Source organism: Aptenodytes patagonicus, chromosome 23 (assembly GCF_965638725.1).
Source record: "Aptenodytes patagonicus chromosome 23, bAptPat1.pri.cur, whole genome shotgun sequence".
Classification (NCBI taxonomy): domain Eukaryota; kingdom Metazoa; phylum Chordata; class Aves; order Sphenisciformes; family Spheniscidae; genus Aptenodytes; species Aptenodytes patagonicus.
The window spans coordinates 6,261,846-6,284,289 of record NC_134971.1 but is presented as its reverse complement, the minus strand read 5'-3'; positions in this window follow the sequence as shown (position 1 = coordinate 6,284,289).

Here is a 22,444-nt window from a genome sequence, read left to right as displayed (position 1 = left end):
CGGCAGCTCAGCCTCCCCTAAGTGCATCTCCAGCACGTGGCCGCCCGGACCGAGCTGCTGCCTCTGCCGACAGCTTTATTGCTGCTGCAGGCTGAGAGAAGTCTGTAGGGCGACCTGGCCCTGCACCGTCCTTGCTTGACAGCTGCTCAGACAGGGAGAAGAGTTTCAGAGAAATGGGGGAGAAATCCCCTGGAAAGCAGCTACGGAAAGTTGGCTGCCCTCGGGGAAGTTTCTGCTTGGCCTTCCTGCGGTGCAGAGGAAGGCTAGCAGGAAAACCTCCCCAGATGAGCTTTTTCTAACAGGAAAAAAGAAAATGAAAAAAAAAAAGTAGATGTTTGCTAAGGCTGCCTGTCAGCTGCTCTTGCCCTTTCCTGCACGTTGCCTCCCAGCCCTGACCCAGGTCCTCCCACAGACGGGGTCTCACCCTCTCTCCCACAGCACAGCCCAGCACTAGCCCAACGCAGTCTTTGACAGCCCCAGGCAACTAGGGGGCCATTAACAGTGCCCACCTGCCCCCCCCCCCCGGGCCTGGAGCTGCCAGCACAGTCCTGCTTCACTCAGCCTCCCCCCTTCCCCCAGACCTTGTTCCTTCTGGGATTTTAGCCATGTGAAATGCAGGTTTCGTTTTTCAAAAAGATAGCGTTTCACAGAGGAAAAGGTCTGCGCGGATGGAGAGAACCACCATCCTTGACTGGGCTCAGTCAAAGCCCCGATTTCCCCCCCCGCCCCCTTTTCTTTCCACATCGCCCATAGCAACTTTTGGGCATCCTCGCTTCCTCCTGCATCCTCCCCAGGCTCCTGGTACCCATCGCACTCCGTGCCCTGACCACCGTGAAGCATTTCAGACAGAGCCCATCGCCTTGCAAGAAGATACATGTGGGGAACTATCTCACAGAAAGGGAGAGCCAGGGCTGCAGTGGAAACAGCCGCGTTGGATGGGATCGTGGGGAGATGGGATCGGGGTGGCAGGTCTCTCCAAGCGTCCCACCCACACACCGACGTCTGCCGCCGGGGGGAGGCCAGGCACAGAAATAGCACCTGGCGATGAAAATACTCGGCCGTGCCGGCAGCCCAGGTAGCTGCTGGGTGCGACGAACGCTGAGGCTGGGAAAGTTTATAAGGTGGGCTGCGGAAAACTGGCCGGCGGCTCCACAGACAAAGCCTGCCTCCTTCCAAAACAAACAGCACCCGCTCCAAGCACCAGCACACGGGGCTGCGGGGCTCCCAGCCACCGAGGCATGGCGGGGTGCGAGGGGAACACTGCAAAGGGAGCTGGAAATAACTCCGTCCCTTCACCCTCGCTGCTCTGGTTGCTTCTGAGTTTGCAGCGCTGCTGGAGAATGGTGCAGTGGAACGTTTCATTTGCACTCTCAGCAACAAGCCACCAGCTCCAAGCACCTACGCCCCTTCCCCCCACAGAAACATGCAAATCAACCAGTTTTAGGAAAATGTATTAGAAACTCCACACCCGACAATGGCTGTGCTCAAGCGCTGAGCCCAGGACCCCTCTGCAGACACGGGGGCTGCCTCCCTGGCTGCTGCCCGCGATCCCCGAGCACTGACCCCGTCTCCCCATCCTCCCTCTGTGCACAGTTCACTCGTGGTGCCCGACGCAGCCCGGTCCCGATAAATGCCAGTGCCCAGACATGACCTAGGTGTGGAGGGCGGTGGTGGGCGATAGCTGAGGGCCAGCTGCCCCATTATGAGATCCCCCACTGTTCTCCGCAAAGAATAGCCCCTTGTCCTGCCCCGACGGCTCCCTCTTGGCCAAGGGGGCCAGGGATAGCGGGGCAGCGTGGTGTCGGGGACAAAAAGCATTAGTTTGGAGACCCAGAGACAAAAGAGCCGCAAAAGGGGGTCAGACAGGGCTGCCCCAGCCCTTGGCCTGTACCCAGCGGTACCGGAGCGATGGCTTCACACCAGGGTGCTGGCACTCCAAAAGGCAAAGGGCTGCTGCCCCTTCCCCACGAAGCTGTGGTTATTCAGCACTGAGAGACACATCGCATGAGTGACACGCCAGGGGACAGTGCCGAGGGGATGTCGGGGGAGCAAGGGGGGTCTCACACGCATCTGCCTTTCCCTGGCTCGGCATGGAGCAGTTTGGATGGGAGCGAGCGCTCCTGCCGCATGGCAGCATCTCATGCTAAGCAGGGGAGGCACCAGGCAGGCATTTGCTTCAAGCTGCGGCGAGGATTTATTTTTCCAGCTAAAATAATTTAATTTAGCGGAAATTTTTCCCCTTCTCAACCCGCTTTCTCCTGTAACCAGCCCATCCTCGGGAATGGCTGGTCAGCTGGATGGGAACCAAGCTGGATGGCACGTCAAGTCAGAAGGCACATGAAAAGCCAAGCCCAGGTTATGTCATTTATTTTCCAACCGAGCATAGCTGGGGGGGTGCTTGTTTTCTTCTCACCACCAGAAACGTAAGGCCCAAAATGTCATAGCTAATGGAATTTACTATTCCTGATGTCAGAGCAGATACACAGGAGGGGGTATGCGCCGTGCTATGAGCTATGCTGCGTATGCAGTAGTATGTGTGCATGCGTTTTGTGCGCTTCTGCAAAGCTGCCGGTCTGCAGATGGAAATATTGCTTTTGCTGCCACACTGCACGCACACACCAGAATAAGATATAATAGATTTATTTTAGCACAGCTTACCCAGCTACTGAAGTTGTAAGTGCTGACGTAGCTTTATATGTGTTGTTTTGCTGCTCTTACAACCTGAACAGATAGCATGGCAAAGGTGGAACAAGACACACTGAGCAATGCTAAAAATAAGCAGGTAGCAAGTCCACGGCTGGAAAGCAAGCCACTTACCTGCTAGGGTCTCAGCAAACCCCTCTCCTGGTGAAGGTCCTCGGTACAGCAAGTGGAAGCACCAGCCGCGATCCTCGCGAGACATGGAAGGGTTGCGATACCTGAGCTGAGCCGTCCACTTGTGGTTTTGGTAATATCTCCTGAGCAGAAGTTCATGAGCCTGGAGGAAAAAAAAAAAAGCTTGCAATTCTTTATGACAAGGCTGCCAGCTATACATTACGTTTAATAGGACAGTTATCATATGTTAAATACTGGCATGATTAAAACCATATTTATAAAGGATTAACAGCTCTGTAATGGCTACATGTCTGTTCCGAGACCGTTAAATCTCCCAGAATATGTTTCTAATCATCTATACAATAACCATCTTAATAAATCAGAATTAGAGGCATATTTGGGTGAGCGTGGATTCCAGACTGCACCTGGTGGGTTTTTGTAGAGGGGAAGCGGGGCCAGGGCCGGGGCTGGGGGGGAACCAACAGGCATAAGAGGTTTGTAGAAAAAACAACTGCTGTTTGTGGAAATCCAGCGGTGCGTGAACATGCAGAGCATTTGACGGAGACGCACCGATTATTTCTGCAAGGTTCCACCTCTCTAGATGACTGCTGACCACAGGTTTGTGGGACCGAGGTGAGAAGAGGCATCTTGCCCGCGGAGCCCAACCAGGCTGCCTCGCCGCTGCGTTTCCCACCTGCTAAAAAAACCCAGGCGCTGGCAAGAGAGAAACCCCTCTGCAGCCCCCTGGGGCAGGCGAAACCCTTAACTCCAAGCACGAAAGCACCCAGGACAGACTACTACTGTGGCTGCTCCAGAACTTTTCCTGCACTTCTACATGGTGCGTTTCTCGCCTGGCATCGCAAGCTCACGCTCCGGCCACGCTCCTGGGGGCGGATTTGGGGCAGCGGTACCCCGCTGCTAGCAAAACGCCCAGGCGCAGCGAAGGCATTCAGCAAAAATAAACGCCGAGGCAGAGTTTGAAATGTTTATTTTCCAACTCCAGGCCATTCATCCAGTGACACCGCTCTGTTCCAGTGAGTCTCCCTCTGTTTATATCAGATGATTAATGAGACACAGATTGTCTTTAGCCCTGACGGATGTTGCAGTTACCAGGGGTAAGTACGAATTTGGGCTTGATCTCCCCCTTTCTCCTCCCACCTCCAACTGCAGCCACCACGCCATCCTGATTGGCCTGGAGAACAGATTTTCTTCCCTTTTCATGCAATCAAAACCAAGATTTCTTTTTTTTTTTTTTTTTTTTTTACTTTCTTTTTTATGGCCTCTCCATCTACCCTCTGCCATCAGCCCTCTTTTAGCTGGAACCTCTCATGGCACGGGAACAGGGTCTGAGCTGCAATTAGCTCAAAGAAAACTAAGGGACAGATCAAACCACAAATAAAGGAGGGAGCCGGAGAGGTAAGGCAAAAAGCAACTTGGGTTTAGCCTGCCCAAAGCACACTACTGAATTAGGGGAGAGAGATCTGCCAGGAAGCGCACGGCGATGCTCGAGAGCGCAGCAACCGTCGGACACTATAACCACTGTTATAACACACCAACCGAAACCCGCTGCGATGCACGGACACCATTTCCAGAGGACACGGGGCTGTCCCTGCTCCAGAAAATGCTACTTACGGCTTCAGCATCACCCACCTATTTTATTTCTGTTGGGCTGCTGACCTGCTCAACCAACGCCTTTCTTATGCGGCACCCCCATTGTCCTACAGAGGGAAGATTTGCAAAGCAGCTCAGCTTTTCCCCCTTCAAGAAACTACTGTAAAACACTCCCAAGAGTTTATTTCTGACAGGCTTGCCACAGCACGATGGAGAGGGACTGGTGAGCTCAGGCTGAAACCAGAGGCGCAGGGTCTAAACCAGGGGTGCGGTGGCTAATTAGCCCCGCTAATCAATCATCACTAAGGAATCATGCTGCATAGAGACAGGGAAACTGTAAGAAAGCGCAGAACATATATTAACGAGCCCAATTAATAAAATTAATAGGAAAGACATCTTTGCAATGGCTAAATGGGGCTGGATTGAAACCAGCTTGAACATGTCACCGCAACAATGCTTTTGCGTGCCCCCGAAGCACGGCTCAGGGCAGGAGCAGTTGACACATTTCTCCAGCACTCAAAGCTCAAACTGAAAAGCTGCCATTAACATTAAAAGCAAAAAATAGCTTTTTTAAAACTCCATACGTTTCTATTTTTTTTCCCTCCTTCCTTTCCTTCTTTCTGATTCACCCTTCTGATATTTTGCTTGGACTCCAATCCTAATGCATTCGTCCTTCTTAGCACATTTTTGGGCTGCTTCCACCATTGTTCTTGGAAACTTTTTTTTTTTAAAGGACATATATTTAGATGTACAACCTGGTCTCCCACATTAAAAAAATCCTACCTCAGGCTGGAAAGAGAAGAGCATATCGCAAAAGGGAATCAGGTCCCAGGCCAAGGCCGCTGCCCGAGGCGCACACGGTGTGTGTGGCAGGAGGCACGCGCTGCAGGGCTGTGCAAGCGTGTGCGAAGTGTGCACGCAGCTGGCTGCGTATTTGTGCACACGTGTGCGTGCAAGGGGTGTGCGGTAGCTGGGCCACGAGCACGTGCTGGTAGTTACCTGGCTCTGGGTGACAGAGACCTCTCGGTGTCAGCGAAGGAGGTGGCATCGCCGGTGGGACGTTTGTCTGTGCGTGGCAGCGGAGGGCTCCGTGTCCAGCCCAATGTCTCCCAAAAGCTTTGCCGGCACAAAGGGAGGACTGGTCACCACGGCCGTCCCCACGTCTTCCACATAGCCCCCATCGGGGCCGAGAGCAGGGCTTTAACACAGCACCGCGGCTCCTAATCATCCCCCTGCACCTTGCCCCAGCCCGGGTCAGGGGACACGAGCATTTCCTTAAATCATGCAACAGGCTCAAACATATTTGCAGCGAGGTTTTGGGGAATGGCTAGGGCTTGCACTGGCCGCAGCTGCCCCACGCCGGTCCCCAGCTGGAGGGGGCTCAGGCCATCCAGGTTGCTACAGATAACGCACTTCGCCAGTGGAGCGGGTGGGTTTGGACAGGCTGGTTTTAATAACCCACGAGCGCTCAGCCCGCACCCAAACATCTCATTTTGAAAAGGCAGGTTGGAGTCCAAGAAGCACTCGCAGGCTTTTCATAAACACACTTTAATAATCTTCATCAAGAATTTTAATACAGAGCGAGCTGCCTGCCAGAAAATGCATTTACGCTGTCAGCTGCTGAGAGAAATAGCACTGCACCGCTGCTCAATACCAGAAACACCCTCTCTCCCTCCCTCCGAGCCTTTCCTCTCTTCCCCTTTGTGTGAAGTGTGGTGCTTAGGAAACCGGAGGGGCTAAAAACCCTGGCGGGGAGCCAGGCAGCTCCCTGTGGCATCCCCTGAATCGGGGTACAGCCCCTTCGGCCTTGCCCCACCGCGTGCCCACCATCATCCCGCTCCCATCTCTTGCCGAGCCGGACCTCGGCTGGCCTCATGCTTCGCCTCATTTTCTTTTATTTTTGGGGGGGTTTACAGGCTGGCAGCCAGCATCTTCTCTCCTGTTAACCTGCTGAAGGTGCTGTTGCAGGCTCCGTGCAGGGCGATGGCTAGAGAAAGGCTGGTATTTAGACTATGGGAATAACAGGGGTTTTTGCTAGCAACGGATACAGTTATGAAAGCTTTTCTTTCACAGCAAAGATTAACGGGATCAGAAAACATTTCCTTGCTGGCTGTGGAATTAAACAATTAAAGGGACTAGTGCCAGAGGACGGTAAAGCCCTCCACATCGGGTTGTTGCTTCTGCCAGAGGCAAAATACCCAATTTGATGTACTCCGAACCCAGAGGGCTGCTTATGGTGGGAATCTTATTTTACAGCCTTTTTCCCAACAGCTGAAAATGCTCTGCCTGTAACTACCCTCCATATGCTGCTCCAAGCCGCATCCACACCCAGCTAAGCCTGCTCTCCCCAGGTAGGCATGGATGTCACCCCTCCATGTCCCTACGCAACTGCCCCAAAGCAAAGTGCGACCTGCACAGAAGGGCTCAGAGACCGGAGAGGGAACAAGGAGAGGTTAGAGAAATACCCCGGAGTGACTTCAGCATCAACAACTCCTTCCACACACTTCTTATCAAATCCTACATTTCTTGCTGGGAGGATTTTTGAACACCAATTCCTGGCACGTCAGACAGTTCGTCTATTTATAAGACTGTTCCCAAGTGACCGACAAAAAGAAAGAACAACCCCCCCCCCAGCTCCGATCCAGTGAAATAAAATGATGAAATTAGAAATACACATACCAGATGGCCTCTCTGAACCTCATTTAGCAGAGGTGGGGAATGCCAGCTTTCCAACAGGAATGGCACCATCACCTCCGCCGCTTTCCCTGTCCTTGTGAAGTTCTTACCTTATTTATTTGCTTGAGATCAGAAAAACTGGGGGAAGCTGCCCGGCAGAAATACCAGCCTTTTGCCAAGCGTTTTGAAGTTTCAGCACAAATTGCCTTTTACAGGCAGGGGTGCGGGGCGAAGAGGTAGAGAGAAGGTCATTTAGTTCTTGAGGAAACCCCCAAAATACTTCGGAGAGCTGAAGGGGCCTTTTCATCATGCGGGCAGCTGGTTGGGGGCTGGGGGGGAAGGTGCCAGATGGGTTTGGGGAAGCGGCGGTGGGAAGGATGGGTGGGAGGAAAGTGCCCGCACGGTTATGGCACGCACAGGCTCCAGCTCTGTTAGTGCCAGGGCAGTACAGGCTGCAAGATACCATAATAACAAATAAACCTTAAAAATCAGTAAGAACTTAAAAGATGCTGTCCCCAAAAACCTCTCCAAAGCAGGTGGAAATCTCCCATGGACTTTCTGAGTGGCAGGATGTGCCTCAGCTTATAGATACTCATTATTCTCATTAATGCCCTCCTTCAGCTCATTAAGGCATTCACAAAAGTCACTTCCCACCTCCCTCAGGGCTCACTCCCTTCCCATGCCCGAGGGACGCTGCAACTTTGGGGCAGTGTTGATCTATCCCCATGTGCTCGCATGCCGCTGGGAGCAAACTCGAGGCCACGGCACAGAGGCAGCAAGATCCCGCAGTAGCTCATGCTTGTAGGGAATGATAAACCCCAGACCTGGGAGGGACATAAAATCATAAAAACCTTCACCAGTGCCACAGGACTCTCCGGGCAATCGCTTGCAACCAGGAGCTTCCTTGGCTACGGGCACAGTATTTGTCCAGGCACACCCTTGCAGTGGCTTCTCCCTGCACCAGAAGCATCCTAAAGGAAGAAAAAAACCCCAAACAAACAAGCCCCGGAGCAACGTATGAGCCACAATCATGCACTGAGTGGCCATGGAGAAAATCCAGGTATCCCGGTGCCTCCCGTCAAGCTTGAAAGCAGCGGGCTGCACTGCCGCGGAGCCGCTGCTCCCTGGGGGCTCAGCCTTCCACCAGCCGGTAGAGCGAGATGTTGTACCTTGTTTATGTTTCTATGGTATTACCCTGCCTGCTGGCTCCCATCCTACAGCCCCCACCAGCTAAACCTCTGCGAGGTTAATTTCTAACATGAAAAACGGCCTCCCAAGAGCAAGTGCGGTTGATTTAAAATAATAAAAATGGAAATCTCAGATTTGATGACTAATCCCGGGAGACCGGCTTAAATTAGTGCTAACCAATCGGCCGCAAAAGACCAGAGGAAAATTCCTGCTGGACTTCTCTCCTCAGTCCACTCCCTGGCTTCATTTTCCATCCCCAGATCCTTCCAGCCTGCAAACATATACAGTGTTGCCTCGGCAACTCGGAGACGAGATATATGTACATGAAAAAAAAAAAACCCGAGACAATCCCTTTCCTCGGTGATTGCCTGGAAGGTGGAAAATGTAAACCTATTCTAGTCTTAAAGCAACGCCAGCTTGTACCAGACACTCACACCCCAACCTGCTCCTAAATGTGCCACCTCCAGCTCCCACCTGAACATAAATAACCATCCTCCCACGGGCATCCGTCCCCAGACGTACCTGGCTCTCTCATCCTAAGGGAGGATGCTCGGGACACGCAGACTCACCAAAACACACACATTGCCCAAAGGGGTTTTCTCTCTTGCACACACAAACCAGCTTATTTCTCCATCTTCCAGGAGCCCGGGTTTAGAATTAAGCATGCTTTCAGTCTAGCCTGGACCAGATGGACTCTACTCAGCTGAGCTACCGCAGACACCATCCATCAGTGCCTCATCTGCGCTACGCTTGGTCTTTGAAAAGTTCCTGCATCTGAGGAACTCGGTGTGTACTCGGCCCTGGTGAGGCCGCACCTCGAATACTGTGTTCAGTTTTGGGCCCCTCACTACAAGAAGGGCGTCGAGGTGCTGGAGCGTGTCCAGAGAAGGGCAACGAGGCTGGTGAGGGGTCTGGAGAACAAGTCTGATGAGGAGCGGCTGAGGGAACTGGGGTTGTTCAGCCTGGAGAAGAGGAGGCTGAGGGGAGACCTCATCGCTCTCTACAACTCCCTGAAAGGAGGTTGTAGCGAGGTGGGGTCGGTCTCTTCTCCCAAGTAACAAGCAATAGGATGAGAGGAAACGGCCTCAAGTTGTGCCAGGGGAGGTTTAGATTGGACATGAGGAAAAATTTCTTTACTGAAAGAGTGGTGAAACATTGGACCAGGCTGCCCAGGGAAGTGGTTGAGTCCCCGTCCCTGGAGGTATTTAAAAGACGTGTAGATGAGGCGCTTAGGGACATGGTTTAGTGGGCATGGTGGTGTTGGGTTGACAGTTGGACTCGATGATCTTAGAATCATTGAGGTTGGAAAAGACCTCTATGATTCTATGAGGGCTTGCATGAAAAATAAGCATGGAGTACACCAGGAGTTTAAAGCAGAGTATCTATGCCATATCCCTAGCCACACCAGTCTCACATCATCTTTAAGGCCTGCTCCAAGTCCCTGCTGCTCTGCGCAGCGTCACCCTTTGCAGCCCACGGTCCCTTGGAAGGGCAGCACGGCCAGGCGGGATGAGGCTGTCCTGCAATAACGCAGGAGCACAGGGACACGCGTATAGATCTCCTGTAGGCTGCTGCAGCCATCGCCACCAGCCCCACCTGGCCGAGCAACCCCTCTTCGGTGCAGCACCCACTCTCTCAGCGGTTATTCCCCCTTAGCCTTGTGCCGAATGAATCCCAATACCGGAGTTTTCATCTGCGTTATCAGCATTTTTTCCTCTCCAACCCCATACCCCAAGGGACCTGCCCGACCTGCAAGCAATTAAAACACTGGATCTCACAAACTCCCCGTGATGTCTTGGCTGCAAAAAGGACACGATGAAAAGACCGATTCCCTCCAGTCCACCTCGGCACCAGTCTCCGCTTCCCTACGAGCTTTGTTGTGAACTGTGGCTATTGGAGCGCTCCTCACTCAGACATTTCCCATCTGGAGTCAATCGCTTCATCGGTCCCCTCAACCGGCAGGATTCCTGCGGCATGTGCCTGATTGATTAAAGCATGAACAACTTATTACAAATAACAGGAGGGCTCCAAAACAAGGAAAATAGCTGGGTGAAGAGGGCCGCTTGTGCGTGTCATGGATACAGCTGGCTTCCCTCCAGACATTTACGGCATCCTTCCCCGAGTCTACCCAACCAGGGCCGGGTCCATGCAGCACTATTTCTTTTCTGCCCAGCCACGTAGCACTTTGACTGGTATAATTCAGTGACAGCGGTGTTTTGGGAAAGCCTGTGCAGGCGCTGCCCACTACCCTGGTGATGCCTCAGCTGCAAGATAGTTCACGAGTTTGTACCCAGGAGATATCCTTCTGCAGGGGTATGAGGAGGATGGGAAACACCTTCTTCCTACTGCAAGTGAGAAGTAGGATGGACCGGTTGGGGACATAGATTCAGGGGCTGCTGTCGTGACAGAGCAATAAAGATAAACCCCCCTTCACTATCCTACTACAGCTGAGCGTGAGTCGAAGCGGAGGCTCTTGGGGAGCTATTCCTTTGGCTCAGACGCTAAGTCCTATGCCTGGGATGCTGTGAAAAGCTTGAAGTGAAACTCTGACTTTCTCAAAAGCACCGCAGGCTTTGCCGCAGGTCTCAGCGGAGCCAAGAAATCGCCCCTTGCTTCCAGTCCCACCACCATCTTTTTCAATAAAGTTCCTCTCCTGGCATTCGCCCCATCAAACAAAGGACGTGCCTGTTAAAACCCACCGCCCCCCCGTGCCAGGGGCATAACCAGATCCACTCCCCGGCTGCTCCGTCGCTGCACCGCCAGGTGTTAAATAACCTCATCTCACATCGAGATTGCCATTTGCAAAACTGAGACAGCAGCGTTACCACCCGTTGCTGAGACGTCCGGGAAACTTCTTTCGGGGGTGAGTTTGAAATGCAAAACTGAGATAGCAGAGGATGGCACATCGCTACTCAAAGACAAGGCGAAATATGCTTTGCCAAAGTGTGAAAAATACTTATATTCAAATACAAAGCGCCTCTCCAATTTGCAGTTCCCTGCACGCTCAGGAACCTGAGCTATATTTGTGGAAATGGCTGCGACGGTAAGCTGATTTCTGCCATTAAAATGTGCCAGTGCTGGGGTGCAGAGAAGATGAAGTGGAAAAAAAAAAAAAGGTGGGAAGATGTGATTTGATCTGCTTTTTAAAGCAGTAAGTCTCACTGAAAAGCCTCACAAACTATAATGTGTAGGGTGGAGCAGGATTAGGATCATAAATAACTCCCAGAGAAGAAAAATGATGCCCTTTCACATGCTGGTAGCATGTTATCTTTAAAGTCAAAGAAAGATAAAATAACTGTCTTCAAGTATCACCACCTTTCATCCAGAAAGATTGTTTTTAACTTGTTTTAAAGGGATCATTTTTTCCTAACAGCTGCAGCGTGGCCACCTTTGGGCTGGAATGCAGCAGCGGCTTCGCCACGCAGGACCGCGCTGCAGGAGGGGATAGGATATTTATCCCATTAAAATGATGAGCTGGCATTGCAGCGGTTATCGATAACAACCTCTCTGGAAGGGTAAATTAAACACGGTATTGGAACACTGGCTGCGAGGCCAGCCTCTAACTAGCAGAGATGAGGGTGAGGCCTGATCCAGGGGCAGAGCATCTCCTACGGTAGAAACCAGCCCGGGGTGCGACTGGAGTGGGGATGCTGGACCAGACACGCGCTGGATCCCCGCCAGCCCTGCTAGCCCTTTCCCCCTCCCCGCCTCTGTGTTTTCAATAACTAAGCATCCGGGGTTTCCACCACACGACCCGTGCCACCTCTGAACAAGCCTTTTCCCTTCAAAGATAAAGGCTTGAGACCCAAACCACACACCCTACCCCAAAAGCGAGGCTTTTGCTTCCCCCGAAGGGGAGGAATGCCAGACTCCCAGCTGAATTAGCCGCATCACTAAAGCGGTAGCGATTTTCTCACCGGTAGCACTGATAAAGGGCAGAGGTACTATTCAGACCTATTCAGGTGGTTGGGAATACAGACCCAGTACCGAGTTAAAATGCAGGTGGAATTTTTGGTAGTTGGGATGCATTTCCTTAAACTGGAATTTAGGCAGGAGTCCAAAACTAACACCCCCCCCTCACCTCCCCTCTCACAAATAGTGCCGAGGGCTCTTTAACGACCACGAGTGGTCTAGGCCCGGGTTAATGTCTTATCCATAAGTTATTCAGTATTTCCTTTTAAAGACAAAATAGTTGGAATACCTCTCTTTCTCTCTTCAAATTGCAGTTGTGGCGGCTACAAAAAAAAACACCCCGCGGCCTCTGCACTATTTCCATATGCGGCACCGACACTGGGAAGTGTCCGTTTCGTGGGAGTCCCACCTCTTGAGTTTTTATGGGAACTCCAGCGTTATCAAGTTTATAGCGGCGCTAATACCCGCAGAGATAAAAGCGGCCTCCTTGTTAGCATCAGAGCTTGGCAGGGCTGGGAAAAAGAGGCTCCCCGGACTGCTGGTCACATCTCAGTATGTCCCGGGCAGATTTTTGGGGTAGGCGCATCTCCTGGTCCTTCCACCGAGATGACATCGGGGAGATGATGTCCAGGGGGGCTCCACAGGGAACGCGAGCTGCACCCGCTGTCCCAAACCAAAGCCTGAGTACCGGCCTCGAGGCAGCTGCGGTAATCTGATTTTTGCACCAAAACAGCGTCCCATACATAGTCAGTGACCTGACTATATCCCGGGTCCTGAATACTTTGGAAAACTGGGAAAGATTAACTGCAGGTCTGGATGCATCCAACATCTCCAGCGTGCTCAGGAAATTATGTTTTCTTCCCATGGCAAAGTTTGATTAACATTTTTTTCCCCCCCTTCCTTCAAGTTTTTCAAGACCTTTGTTGAAAAAATGAACACAGAAAAGCCAAAAACATTTGTTTTCTGGCACCAGAAGTCCTCTTGGGACGCTAATTCCCACGTAATGGATCTCATTGCTGAGGAGATACAGCTTTAGATACAGACAAATCGAACAGGCAGACTGAGCGCTGCAAATGCCCTTCGCGGCACAGAGCAGATGGGGTTTGGCCCGCATGATTACGAAGGGAATCCTTTGCTAAGGTTTGAGGACGCAAGCCTAAAATCATGACTCTTTTTGGCTCCCAAAGGCTAACATTGTCCCAGGTGCCAAAGTACCTTTAATCCTAACGGGATTTAGGGCTTAGTTTCTTAAGCAATTTGGAAACGCGTCCCAGGAATGATTCTCACGTGTCACCGCAAGGCTTTGTGCATGGACTGGTGTGGATTTAGGGAACACCACCGACCCACCTCCTCTTCCTCTCTTGCAAGAATTATTTCACATGGATGCTTGCAGGTAACAGGGATCAGGTCTTTGCTCAGAGGGTCCCAGTATTACAGGGCCCCCCTCTTTGATAGGAGCTGCTAGTGGCTACTGTAAACGTTACAGCCCCTACCGAGGAGCTGGAAGGGCCATTGACAGGAGAAGCTTTCCATCCATCCAGAGCACAGACACCAACTACATTTTTGGAATAGCTCAAGCAAGCGGGACTCCAGAGACATGTCGTTAAGGAGGAGAAACAAGTGACATGGCGTTTCACGTCCTGCACCGCACTCAAAGCTATAAAAACTATACATATCCATACATGTGTATACACATATATACACACACACAAACACACCCCAAAGGAGATTTCATACTTCCAGAAATAGTGCTCAGTAAGCCCCGTTCCCCTTTAAACACTTGGTGAAAACATCAGGCACAAGGTTAGGCAAATTATAGCAAATAAATATAACAAATTCCTGACAGTGGCTTCCCCCCCCAACAAAAAAGGAGATACATTTTCTGGTCTCTCTAAACCTCATTGTTGTGAGGAAAAAAAAATAAATAACAAGCAGATAAAAAAATGGGTACCCTCAAATGTCAGTCTCCACGATTTGCAGAGAGAACCCCTGCCTCATCCCTGCCTGCGCTGCCAGACACAGGTGAACGTGCAAGTGGCACACGGCAAAGGTACTTCGGCATCAGCTTGGAGCTCAGCTTAGCCGGAACGGGACAAACGTGGCTGAGTTTAAGGCACTGCAGAAGACAACCCCTGGTAAGGTAACAGGCATGTTTTAATGCTGATGGTTTCTCCACAGGTGTGCTGAGAGGGGGGTTGCAGGCTGCTAGGTGCTATGAGTGCACACGTTAAGCAACCACTCCTGTACCAAAGAGCACAAACATAAACCTGAGCCTTCCTCGTTTACAGATGGGGAGCTAAAAGGCGAAGGAGATGCTTGCAGCACTCCCTGGAGGAATCCCCGGTTCTAAATGCTGGGCTTTGCACTTTTGTTGCACTCAGCATTGGCCATAAACCCTCCCAGTTACAGCTTCAGGTGCATTTGGAGTGACTCAGAAAAATAAAGCCGCATACTGTGCTTTAAGCCTCTGCTCCGGTTATTTACAAGTCACAGCATCCCTCCCGAGTAATGGCGGGGGGCACCAAGGGCTAAGAGGAAAAAAATTGTCCGAGAACACAGTATTTTCATGAAAGATGAACAAACGTTCACGTTGCTGCCCATTTCTTTCTTGCCTGCCCTGCACATGTTTCCAATCTGCAGCAATACATAAGGACGGCACGTGGCAGCCTGGACGGGTCTCCTCCATCTCCCCCTCCTACGCAGCGTTCCTGCAGACGTCCGTCCCCCCCCCGAGCTGGGCTGCAGTCACCTCCCCAGCGATTTGGCAGCACTGAGACATATTGGTGTCACCTTACTTGTCCCTCTCCATCCTGCTCCGATCTCACGCTGTTGTCCTGGGATGGGGGAAAAGGCTGCCCGTGGTGTAATGCAAACCTGCCGGGGGCTCGGCACGAAGCAAACACGCTTTCCCACTTCTGCAACGCCTTCCGCGTGGGGATCAGCAAGGCTTTCATGCGCACCGGTGCTTCAGCTTGTTAGATGGAGGATTATTGCTGATAACCTGGGGAAAAAAGCCTCAAGCCTGAGGGAGGGAAAGGACTCACTCCAGGAGACGCTGGGGCAGAGTTCTCTGCAAAAGCCACATGCGGACCACAAAAATCCCATTTCTTCCCCAACTTCCTCTTCTCTCAGGTTTTACTGCTGATCACCGTTACCAAGCTGGGACCCCATCTTCTACAACACCCTCAAAGAGAGTTTTTCAAAGGTGCCTAAAAGAAACAACACTCAAGTCACAGCTGAAATCTTGACTGTCACAAGCCCTGCCGTTTCAGCTAGCAAATACGCCCAGGATGAGGGATGTAGAACGGCTCTTCCGAGGCATTCACACCAAAAACCACGCACAAGGAGGCATTTTCCCTACCCTATCTTCACATTTCTTGACAGGAATGACAGCAGCTGCAGTGAAAGTGGAAAGGAAAGGCCTGGCCTAGAGCTCTTTGATATGTTGGTAAGCTCTCTTAACCGCTCATTTGCATTTGGATCGAGGATCTGGGTCACTTCATGGTCTGTCAAGAAACGTATTTTGGTTTTGTGAAAAATGACAGCGAAAGAAAAAACGTTTCCTTTGATATTTCTCTTTAAAAGGTTTCAGGCTTCCTTTGAAAAGAATATGCCAGAACCTTGCAAGAGGAGAAATATCCAGTTTGGACATTTCTAACAGAAAACTTTTATTTGAAAATAGTATTTCCCCCCCCTCCCTAGGATCCCTCTCATCTTGTCTTCCCCCTCCCTCTGCTTGAACAGCAAATTGTTTCCATATCTCAATTAACATGTACTTGGTCCAGATTAATTCCTTCATTCCTGCCAGGTGCAGCTTTAGTTTCTCCGCAGAAGCCAGCGGATCTAGAGGGAGATCCCACAGTTCACTGAAGGCATTTCACCGCTCTAATCCAGTGCCGAGCATTTATCGGCACCAAAGGTATCTCTTGCTTTACCAACCCTCTTCTCTAGGCTGGTAAAGAGACAGATAATTACAAATTGATGATGGCACATCCTAGGATAGGGTCAGGAGCCCTGCTTCAGTGATGCAATGTGCTTCTGAGCAAGGGTTAACGTGGGGCTGGCTGGGACACTTGTTTTATGTAATCTGGCAGGGAGGTGCTAATCCACAACAGTCTAAATTCAGCTAAAATGAAGCAGTTGCTCAGGTCAGGAGGTTGAGTGGGAAATACCCGGTCCAGCTCTCCCCCCTGCCTAACTCCAGCTAAGGATCTGAATATTCAGATGATTCTGCCTTGCACATTCGAGGCAAATAACCTGACCTGGAGGCTGCTCTGTGCAGGATCTCTCTCCAAGCTGGCTGTTTGAGCTTTCCCACTTTGTGCAAACACTGCAGTATTCATGGGTCTCTATTGTCCTATGGAGCCCATGTTCAAGTCCCAGCTTTACTATCACACTGCCTTCAAGGGCTTAATCCATAAAGGCAGGTCTGGAGAGATGTAATACTTTCTGTGGTTTACAGAGTCGGTCCAGGTTTAAGCTTGCATTGCTTTACTTCTGGCCAGGGACTCCTCTGCCCCCTGCCTGGACACCTTGCAGCCACCTGAGGCTCCAAATCCCAACACCCTCAGTGGGATTTGCTGAGGTTTCTGCAGCCACCTTGGCACTAAATCCCTGAGGGAGCTGTCAGCACCCAAAGGAAAACAGGTACAGGGCAGGGAGCTCTTGCCTACGGGTCTCTCTCATTTTCTACCCTGCAACACGAAGCCATGAGTCTCCTGCTTCTTTTCTTGCTTGCGCTCGCTACCTCCTTCCCCAATGCCCTTCTCCCACCTAAAAGTCACAGTCCTACCTTATTTTAGCAATTACAATTAATAATCATTGCTGTTATTAGTATATAACAATCTATTGGGGTATAATAGCTTTTATAACCATTATTATGCCTCGGCAGAGCTCGGGTACTTCAGACCAAAGCAGGGTCTGGCCCGATCTACCCACATCCAGGCTGCTCCAACAGCCGAGCGGAGAGGACAGAGATAAAGCAGCGGGTGAAACGAGGGGACAGTGGCTGTGGGCTGCTCCTCAGCCACGGCACCTCTGCTTCCCCACCGGGAAACGAGGAGCCCTCCCCTGCAAAGGGCTTTGGGCTCCCCAGATGAATGGCACTGTTGAGAAGCCTGTTACTAAACATTCTCCAGCTCCGAATCACTACACAAGGATTTTTTTTGGATGCCTCGAGTCACCAGTAAAAGTTTCCCTTGTTTTCATCTTCCCAGCAGCTCCCAGCCACAGCAGAACGCTCTTCTCCTGCCAGCCTAGCCAGAAAAACAGGAAAGGCCAGAAAAATCACCCAAAAAATAGGTGTCACGCCACTCTCAGCCACCCTCCACTGGCACATGCGGGGTTTGCTGCACCCACTGGCTACCCTGCAGACAAATCGCTGATATTCGGAGACTGAAAAGGAGAATAAAGGCAGGGGGAAGGCTGGACTTGCCATCTTGGGTACCCCTGTATGCCATTTTTTCCTGAAACATTTTCAGAGATCCGCAAATAGCACAACACACCACGAGTTCACTCTGGTTTTGCAAATTGTTCCAAAAGGAAACAATTTTGAGGGAGTAAAAATAGTCCCTTGGGCTTTGTCAGACGACCTAGGCACAGGTTTGGTTTCTCTCACGCCTATGATTTTCTGATTCAAAGTAGATTGCCGCTTCTAAATTTTCACCTTTTAAATTTAGTTGAAAGAATCAGAAAGGAAATGGAAAAATTCCCTACAGACTGAAACAAGTCTTGAATCGATAAGAAACCCTTCAGATTTTTTCGCTAGCTGAGAAAAATCAACAGAATTATTTGGACTGAGCCACAAGCACTTTCTTAATTATTAAGCTTTTAGGAACTGCCTGTAAGCCACAGAAACCATTATTCACACAGGTCAGGCTTTGTATACCAGGACTTGGGAAACCTCACAGAAGGCAGAATTTAAGGCTCCCTGAAAGTTAAGTCAAGCCAAGCTTTTCGGATGGGTCCTTGCAATCACCGGCCACTTGGGACAAAGCTTTAACCTCAGCCTAAAAAGCTGCAGGTGCCACGAGGGGGTTTGATCTGGGATTCACTTGTATAAGAGCCAGATGTTTAATGAGAGGACAGTAGTAGCTCGAGTTTGAGGCAGTTTTTAAGCTGTTTTCACGTAAAGTTTGCAAGTGTGGGAAGAGCAGATGGGCTGGGGAAGGAGGTTTGGTCATCCTTGCTACGCGTGATTTGGATGCGGGCGAGGCGATCGCTCGCCCTTCGCATCCAAGCCCGGGGTGTGGGAATTGGCAGCGGCGGAGGTCGAGAGGGGAAGTTTGGGTGGACCCCGCACTGAAAAGGTGGATGGGCAGCCACCGCAGGGCTGACATCACCCCCACTTACGTGGGTTGTGGATGATTTAAAGCAGGCGTGGGGCTGGGTGGGCCTGGGTGCTAATTCAGTGGGCTGCTGCCTAGAGGAAGCCCGCCCGAAATTACACCCCGGGGGTTCGGGGCTGAAATACCGCAGCAGCCTCCACAACGGCCCCGGAGCAAGCAGCAAGCCAGGGAGGTAAAGCAAGGGGCTACTTACCACAGCCATTGTTCTCAGGCTCTTCCCCAAAATATTTGGGAAATATCTGGCCCTCCAATAACTTAAGGTAGCACCCATAACCAGGAGATATTTATTTTTCTTTCCTTTATTTTTTTTTTTTAACCATTACTGCCCTCAAACTGGGTTTGCCTGACCAGAAAAGAAGCTTAAACATATAGCTGTGAGCAAGCTGGCTTCCCCTGGAGAAATAAGAGAGCAAACACAGAGCTCATGCCTATAATTTGAGGGGAGCTTTTTTGCTGAACGTAACAGGTTTGTGGCCTCAGTGGTTAAAATAGGGGAAGGAAAAAAAACCAACAACAAAGCAGGAAAAACTTGCAGTTTGAGTCAAAAGTAACTGACTCTTTGGAGAGTTTTCAGAAAAAAGCCAAATATAAACAACACAACTGCTTTGGGACAACTTAATGTCTTCTCTGCCTTAAAACAGTATTCTGTTTTAAGATTCATTCTTTTAATTTGGTAGTTTATTCTTTTAGTTCAGTAGAACATTTTATTCTCTTAGTTTGGTCAATTTTTGAAAATCCCCTATACAGAAAGAAGGGTCAAAAGGGTTTATTTTGAAAAATATCAAAGCAAACCATTTTTACATGGAAAAAAATGACACTTTTCTGGCCAAAACGTACTTGCCAAATCAGACTGGTATTTGTAAGTCATTTCTCTGCATTTTTTGTCAAAAAAAAAAGGTTAACCTTACTCTAATGAGAGCACATATACACTGGGTTCACATAAACATACTTTGTGAAGAAAAGGTATTGGAAAGATCCTCCACTTTGCATTTATTTCAGCATCAGTCCCTGCGCAAATTGGGTGTAAAATAGAGGTACACAGATAAAATACAGACACCCCCCGCCTCCCTTCCTATCCATATTTCTCCAGCAAGGCCTGGGGAATCACAAGCCAGCCCCGTGGAACAAAGCGACACGGGTGAGATATTGCAGCAGATATGCTTTTAGGTTTATTTAAACTTCAAAGTGGGGCACGGGTGAATGGGATTGTTCAGGAAGAAATAACAGCAGTAGCGCTGGCATCTCTCTTCCAAAGGAGAGACAGTCCGGCCATTAGCAGGATCTTAATATGTTGGGTTCCTCCCCCCTTCCTGCACATTGTCCCAAAAGGTTCTTCTACTTTAAGGAGACTCTCTCCTCCCTCAGATGATTTTCAAGACACTAATTTAAATAAAACCTTCTGATTGCCTAAATTAGAAGAAGAAATAGTGGAGTCCTTACATGTGGGCTGTCAAGTGCCATACTTTAGTCCTTGTAATTAAAAAAAAAACCCAAAACCAAACTGAAACCCCCCAAGAAAACCCAGAAATATTTTTCACTCTAAAGTCTCTGCTTCTGATGAAGGAAAAAAAATAATGGTGAAGACAACAACAGGGGTCCACCTAACAGCATTAAAAACCTAAGCATCTCCAGCTTCCAGACTTAATAAACCGCAAGTTTGCACGCTTGTCATCTCTGAATAACTCTGGGCAGCTGCAGAAGATGAGATCAACTCGGGCTCCCCTGCACGGGAGAGCTGCAGACCCACATTCCGGTGCGTAAAGCGGACCTTTCTGGTCCATTCCCATTCCCTGTACACCCAATCCAACTGAAAAGCACTTCTGGGGAGACTCTGCTAGCATTCGTGGCTCAGAAATAGCCCACCTCTTCAAGCCAGCCCAAAGCGGCACGGGATGCATGTGGCAAAGCCTCCAGCTCACCAGGCTAGGATTTGCCCCTGGGATTTACATGCACTAGTCTGAACAGTCCAGATAAAAACCCCAGCGGTGGGACAATTTGACTTCCAGTGAAGGTGTTAAATGCAAGAGCTGTAATTACAGTCTCTGATAACGCACCCCTGTCCTGGAGTCCCCAAGCTCCGCTTCGCTCCACGTTTCTTCTATGGAGCTTCATCCCTTCAGGCTGAACTACAAAAAAAAAAATCCCTGCTAGGACAGCTTGAAAAGTGTCCATTAAATCATTTTTCCAAGGAAAGATTGTGCTTTCATGGAAATGGAAAGCTCACAGAAAGTATCCGATTTCCTTGAAAGTCTTTGATTTGTTTTATTGGAAAATAAGAAGATCAAAACCTGAAAATTGAGAATGATCGAGTTTTGGTCACTAATACCTTATTTCTTTTCCAACAAAAGTCAACATTTTCCTTTTTTTCTGGACACATCACAAATGAACGTGTTTCCTGGGCAGGCAGCACGTGGACCTTCACCTTGCATTCAGGCATCTGCGTAAGACCAGAGACACACAGGACTATGGTCTTCAACTGCCTGGACAAGGACCTGAAAGCAATGCTTGAGCATAGCCACGTTTACAAGACCACTGGAGCACATTACAAGGGCGGTTTGTCTCCACAGAGATGCAATCTGCCCCAGAAGAACATTTTAGCGGTTGTGCTATTTGCAGGCAGTAATGAGAGGGACCACCACGACCATGTAGGCTGACACCAACATCCACCCCCAAAACAGGCAGCTCTTTAAAGCTTTCTTGGGTTTATTCCACATCTTCCGCCTGCAGATCAGAGAGAAACCAGCACAGTTCCTTGCAAAGGAGGAAGGACGAGACCGCTGCGCGTACAGAGATGCTGTGGACACAAACAGACCCCGTGCTGCTCTCCAACTCCCTTGCTTTCATCCACCATCTACTATAAACACGCAGCCTTTCTCTAAATCCTTCTTCCTAGCACTCCGTTGTTACAGGACAGGAGGCTATCTTCACCAAGATTGATTAACCCCCCGCACATTTGCAGGGTTAATGGCATTAAAAAAACCCTTTGGATTCAGCTGTTCTGAAAACAAATTTCCATCTCCCCCACCCCCCGAAGCTCCCTTGGCTCAACCAGCACTTTGGTCTCCCCTGAATAATTCATGTGGTTTCCCAAGGCTGTTGTTTTTCTTCTTTCCATGAAGGCAGCCTATGAATACACCTGCTTGTTCTTGATTTTGTTAATGAATAATCCTGAATTATCCATGAAATGCTAAAAGGCACCATGATCTCATCAGGCATTAACCATGCATGAGACAAGCTTAGCAACCAGGCAAAACACAGCAGCCCAAGCTGGAGACCACTTCAGACAAAGATGGACTTTCGGAGTATTTAGCAAGGCAGGAAACAAGAATATCTTTCCTGGCGATAAGGACATCAGCACCACAAGAGATTAAAGAGGCTGGGATGGGGCTGGGGCTGCGTGTGTAGCACTTGGGGATTTCATTCCCACCCTGACAAGCTTCAGCGGACTTGGTTAAATCCCGTTTTTCTCTTCCATTCTTTTTTCCCTTCTGCTTCCTGCTGCTTGTCCCATCTTCCCCGTTTCTGGGCTGCCTGCTGCAGCAGAAGCATCTGCAGGACGAGACTAACACTCTCAGTCAATGCTTTTTCAAGGGCATCATGGGCAGCAGTCTCTACGCGAGGAAGTTTTTTTTACTCAGAGTCAAGCAGCAGAAAAATTCTGATCACCAGTTTGGGTATTGAGGAAAAAAACCCAATTAAACACTTGAACACCTTTCTTCCCCCTTTCCCTCCCCTATTCCTAGTCTTGGTTTCTCATGTTTTCACTGCAGGATATGCTGCCTGTCCCAACTCCTTTGGGCAAGGTGGCTGCAGGTACTTTTTTAACCTGTCCTTGCTGGGGTGCACAGGTTCCCCCGATGGGCTGATGTTTCAGTGCTCAACAGGGCATTTGGGGT